Here is a 6210-nt window from a genome sequence, read left to right on the forward strand (position 1 = left end):
TAGGGGTTGGGACATCAGAATAAATAGCAAAAAAGGAAGTCTGGATATAGAGTATCCCAGTTTTAATCCTAACTGTGCTACTAAATATCTGTGTGATCTTAGGCAAGTCAGGTCAACTTAGATGAGACAATTTCATGGAATACTTCCCCCCCCAGCCTGTGACCTGAAGTGATTGGAATCATGACCCACTTAAGGGCAGCGTCTTTTTTTGCATTCAAGGTAAGATATCGGTCACAGAAAGGAAGTCTTTTGAGTCCTTGAGGGGGGTGTCATAGAAGGAATGGAGGTGAGACCATTCTAGAATATTAACCCCAAACTGTATTTTAACATATCATGGTCTTTTCCTTGTTTAAGATTGCTACAAATGCTAACTGAAATCATCTTGGGACAAAGAATTATGTAGGAAGTCATGAGGGACTATGTGGGCTTGGACAATTTCTTTTCAAGATAGAATTAGCTTGGATATAGATTAATGCTAAATTTAATTGTTTCTGGAAGACTTGAGGCTAAAAATTCAGAGTAGAGTATTAATTTCTTTGACAGTGTTATGTAGCCTAAAGTGGGAATGGAGAAGGGGTAGGAATCAGTATACTCCCATAACTATAAAATTACATGTTATGGAACAGGGAAGAAAGAATGGGAAGATACTCTAGGGAAGGATTCTAGAACCTAACTAGCTGCTATATTTTTTTGCTGGATTATGTAAGTGTTCTTTTTCAGTCAATATATTCATTATCACAATGTACCTCTTCCTTCTCCAATTCTCTTGCTCCCACTCATGTCCAACCTCAACTCTCTCAATGTGGTTAAAGACTATTTTCAGCCTCACTTTACAGGTGAGGACACCAAGAGGTAAAGTGTCCCAAGGATGCAGAATCAGTTAGTGGGAATAGAAATGGCCTGATATAAGTATTTTTAACTCTTTTGGTCAAAAGTCTCTAATGACTTCTTGCTCCCTAGAGGAGCATTTCACCTAATAGTCATTCATTCGTTGATTCATTCAGTTAAATTTATTAAGAACCTTTAAGGGGGACGAATGCCATGTTTTACTTTTAGGAAGTAAATCTCCCAGAATTCTATGCACTAGCAGCCATGGGCACACCTAGTTTAAAAAGGATGATGGAAATCTCACTGGGGAGAGTGATATGTCCAAAGTGATGTCCGGGTGATATGTCCAAAGACCGGGCAAGAAGTGAGCGATCTATGGCCAGGAATGTAAGCCAGAACTAAAGAGAGTAAGACAGTAAGTAAGTAAGAAAGAGGGGCAGGGGGAGGAGAGAAGAGAGAGAGAGAAAGACTGAGACAGACAGAGACAGAGAAAGGGGCTGATCTAGGAAGGGAGGGAGTTAGTGCGACCTGGAACCACAGAGAGCCTGGTATACCTGCTGTGAGCAGCTGATGTAATTGCCTCCCACAGTGTTAGGGAGACTGAAGTATTAATTGGGAAGAACACTTGTGCTCCTTGGAATATACGTGATGGTGGGGGCGGGGTGGATGGCAGCCATTTGAAGATGAGTGCTGGGAGAGTTTAATACCCATTTTAATTGCATATTATTACATATTATTCTGTTTGATTACATGTCTGCTTTAAATTTGCAGTCACTGGGTTTGACATGATAAAAAAAAAGTATTGATGGGAGCAGTGGGTTTAAATAGGCAACTACCCCCATAATAGTACCAGGGACCTGGGGGGCAACTTAGAAGGAGCCACTGTATGAAGGGGCTCCAGGGTTGGGGGGAGGTTATTACCCAAAGCATCGTGCTCAACACAGAAAACAGGGGAGATATAAAACCAAATAAGACATAGGCCACATGTTCCACTAAAGTCCTCCTCTGACACCTTGTTGTAGATCTGAAGGTGAACCTGTGCTCCCAAAGGAAATGACGGGGTCAAGCTACAGAGACTTCCAGTACTTACCTGATGACATACGTATATTTGTGCAGGGCAATTTTTCCTTGAAAGGTGTTGAAACTGTCCTACTTGGCCCCGGGGGACCAAGGCTCAAATCACTGACGTAGCTTCCTGGTGTTCTAAGCACATGAGGAGTCAGTTAAATAAATCTTCCTTAGTTAAATATTAGTCTATAAGTATTTCATTTTGTTCCAGTTCCAAACTTGAAGCACTAGACTGTCCTGAGTCAGGTTTGGCCTACAGTATTAGCTGATTTTAGAGAAACATCCCCCCCAACCAGGCAAGCCATTAGGGTAATGACTTTTTTTTTTCCAACTGCAGAAACCCATAAAGAGCATACACAAAGCCATAGAGGGTTTGCAGTTGGTGTCAGTGACATGATACCCATGTCAATGAAATCACAAATCTTGAAGTATTGAATCAGGTCCCTACTCCTCAAGAAGTTGATCAGATAGTATATGAGATGACATGTACCCAAATAGCTGAAACGTGAAATTAAGTAATAGAGAAGGGTGAAGTAATGGAAATGGTTGTGGGGATGGAAGGAGTGTTGGTTCACTGGAGGGAGAAATCACTTCTGTTTAGGAGGAAAACTGGAAGACATCATTGAGGGAGTGACTTTCAAGGCCATCCACAATCTGGTTCCAACTCCTACAGCTTATCTTCACCAGCATTCCCCACCATGAATCTTTGATGAAGCCCTGATGAAGTCAGGTTTCCAGGGGTCATCTTTGTCATCTACTCAGTTCCTTAACTTTTGAGATCCTTATGAAAGAGAGTAAGAGGTTCTGTATGTATGACAGGGAACTAAGGAATGTATGGCCCCCTCTTTGCTACATCTACCTACTCTAATTTGTCCAGCTTATGCCAACAAAGGCTGTTGCTGCCTGCTGAATGGGTTCTGTAAATGCAAACATGAATAAGTCTCTCGGAGTGAATATCCAGGCACAACTTACCATAATTATGCTGACTCAGAACCTGATCCTATATGTTATAACTCCAAATAAAAATACCTAGCACTCTTCGTTGCCAAAATGTTCAGCAAATCTTCACCAAAGAGCTCTCGCAGCATTCTTGCTGGGTTGGTATTCATGAAATCATTCATTGGGAGGGACCTTAGGAATCATTTAAAAGCCAAACTTATTTGTTGTTGAATTGCTTCAGTTGTGTCCAACTCTTTGTGACCCCATTTGGGATTTTCTTGGCAGAGATACTGGAATGGTTTGCCATTTCCTTCTTCAACCCATTTTACAGATGAAGAAACTGAGGCCAACAGGGTTAAGTGACTTGCCCAGGGTCACACAGCTATTACGTGTCTGGATTTGAACTCAGGTCTTCCTGACTCCAGGCCTGGCCATTATCCACTGTGCCACTTGGATGCCAGAACTTATTTAACCAGTGAGAAAACTGAGCATTCAAAGTAATTTCCTAAAGCACAAATTTAATCATGTGTCACATACACAGATACATACTTTCCCCCTTCAATAAAGTCCAGTGGCTCCTTATTGCCTCAAGGATCAAATATAAACTCTTCTGTTTGACATTTAAATCTCTTCACAATCTGGCTCCGCCCTCCCTTTCTCATCTTCTGACCCATCACAACCTTCTTTGCATCCTATGATCCAGCCCTATTGACTTAGTTCCTGTCTCCCATCTCTATACCTGTGCACTGGCTGTCCAACCATGCCTGGAATTCATTCCCTCCTCATCGTTGACTCTTGGAATCCTCAGTTTGCTTCAAGACTAAACTCAGATACCACTTTCCAAACGAAACTTTCCCTGATCTCTCCTCTCTAGTACCCTCCCTCCAAGAGCTGCCTAGTATTGATTCTGTATATATTATATACTTATTTACATATGTAAATGTTTTCTACCATGTTAGAATGTAAGCTCCTTGAGGGCAGAGACTGTTTCACTTTTGTCTTCGTATTCCCAGAACCTAGCACAGTATTTGCAACATAGTTAGAGTTCAGTAAATGATTAGTGGTTGGTTAACACTGGTTAAAGTTGTTTGTTCAAGGCTATGTAAGCTACTTACTGGTCTTACAATCTGGAGAGGTCAGGGTTTGAATCCTAGCTCCAGCACTTATTAACTGTGTGACTTTGGGGAATAAAGGGAGGGAGGGAGGGAGGAAGGAAGGAAAGAGAAAAGAAAGGAAGAAAGGAAGGGAGGGGAGGGAGGAAGGAAGGAAAGAGAGAAGGAAGGAAAGAAGCAAGGGAGAAGAAAAGAAAGAAGGGAGGGAGGAGGGAAAGAGGGAGAGTGAGGAAGGGAAGAAGAAAAGAAGGGAGAAAGGAGGGATGGAGGGAGGGAAGGAAATAAGCATTTATTAAGTACCTGCTATGTACCAGGCACTGTGCTAAGAGTTTTACAAGTATTATTTCATTTGATGTTCACAATCCTGCGAGGTAAATGCTATTATTACCCCCATCTTACAGTTGAGAAAAACTGAAACTGGTTAAGTGACTTGCCCACGGTCACATGGCTTGTACGAGTCGGAGGCCAGATTTAAATTCAGGTCTTCTTGACACCAGAACCAGCACTTTATCCATTGTTCTACCTAACATGCTTCAAATGACTTGACCTCTTTCAGCCTCATCGAAAAAGTGGGGAACAAAATATTTGTGCTAATTACCTCCATGAATTTCAGGGTATTATTGTGAACTTTGAAGCACTAAGGATGTGTAAGCTGTTATTATTACTGGTCATAAAGTAAAGATTAGGATTCAGGTCTCTCAGCTTGTACTCTTTTACCCTAATCCCCTCTCTATTTATACCCTCATATTCCAGGTCAAATTACTGGGACAGAAACCTGAGGAACTTAACTCCAGCCCACAGAATGAGATTTCCAGAAGTCTGGCCTACTCAGGCTTAAAGTTGAAAGGTTATAATTAATAAGAGATTCTAGGACAAGGAGAGATTTGACTACACTTTAGATTCACTGAATGTTTGGTACTATTCCTCCAACATCTGGAGGCAGCAAGGTGGCAAAGTGGATAGAACACTGGGCTCGGAGTCAGGAAGGCCTGAATTAGAATATGGTCTCCACCCTTACTAGCTGTGTGACCCTGGGCAAATCACTTAACCTCTGTCTGCCTCAGTTTCCTCATCTGTAAAATGGAGACGGCAATAGCACCCAGAGATGTTGTGAGGATCAAATGAGATAATATTGTAAAGTACTTTGCAAACCTTAAAGTGCCATATAAATGCTAACTATTATTGTTATTTGAGATTCACAGAAGAATTAGAAATATGCTTTGCCAACTCGATTTCCTTCATTTAAATCCATAACTTATTAGCTGTGTGACCATGGACAAGTGGCATCTTCTCTAAGACTCAACTTATTCATCTGTAAAATGAGATATCACCATTTTATATTACAGAATTGTTATGAGAGTGAAATAAAATAATGTGTAAGGTAGTTTACAAAACTTAAGTTGCTATATAAATATCAGTTATTATTATTCAACTCATTTTTATCAACTTTTTTTTAATATTCTCTGTTCTGATGCTGTCTCCATGCTGGTGCACTGCTTTTCACCCCATGCTTGGACTATTACAATAGCCTGCTGCTGGGTCTGCCTGGCTCAAGTCTCTGCCCATTCCAATTCGTCTTCTATCAGCTGTCAAAATGATCTTCCTAAACTGAAGGTCTGACCATGTCCCCACCCTTGCCCCTCCTCCATCCATTCAACTCCAGTGACCCCTTGTCACCTCCAGGCTCAGATATAAAATCCTCTGTTTGGCATTCAAAGCCTTTCATAACCCATCACCCAGGCCAACCTTTCCATTCTTCTTCCACTTTCCACCCCTTTACATATAATAAGTACTCTGTGTTCTAGTGACTCTGGCCTTCTGGCTGTTCCTTGCTAAAGACATTCTACCTTCCAGCTCCAGGCATTTTCACTGGCTTTTCCTCATGCCTGGAATTGTCTCCTGTCTCATCTCTGTCTCCTGACTTCCCTGGCTTTCTTCAGGTCACACCTAAAATCCCACTTTCTACAAGAAACCTTTCCTAATCCCTCCTATTCTAGTGCCTTCACACTGTTGCTTATTTCCTGTTTATTCTGTACGTAGCTTGTTTGTACCTAGTCTTTGCACGTTGTCTCCCCATTAGAATATGAATTCCTTGAGAGCTGGGACTATCTTTTACCTTTCTTTGTATGCAAAGTACTTAGCACAGTGCCTAATATACTTATTGACTTGATAGGTTCAGTTAGAAACTGTCCTGGGACAAATTGATACTCTGCTGTTATTCCTCAACATTTAATATTCTGCAGATTAATTCATGTGTTGATAA

This window comes from Phascolarctos cinereus, unplaced genomic scaffold, assembly GCF_003287225.1.
Source record: "Phascolarctos cinereus isolate Bilbo 61053 unplaced genomic scaffold, phaCin_HiC Scaffold_4;HRSCAF=312, whole genome shotgun sequence".
In the NCBI taxonomy this organism is placed as follows: Eukaryota; Metazoa; Chordata; class Mammalia; order Diprotodontia; family Phascolarctidae; genus Phascolarctos; species Phascolarctos cinereus.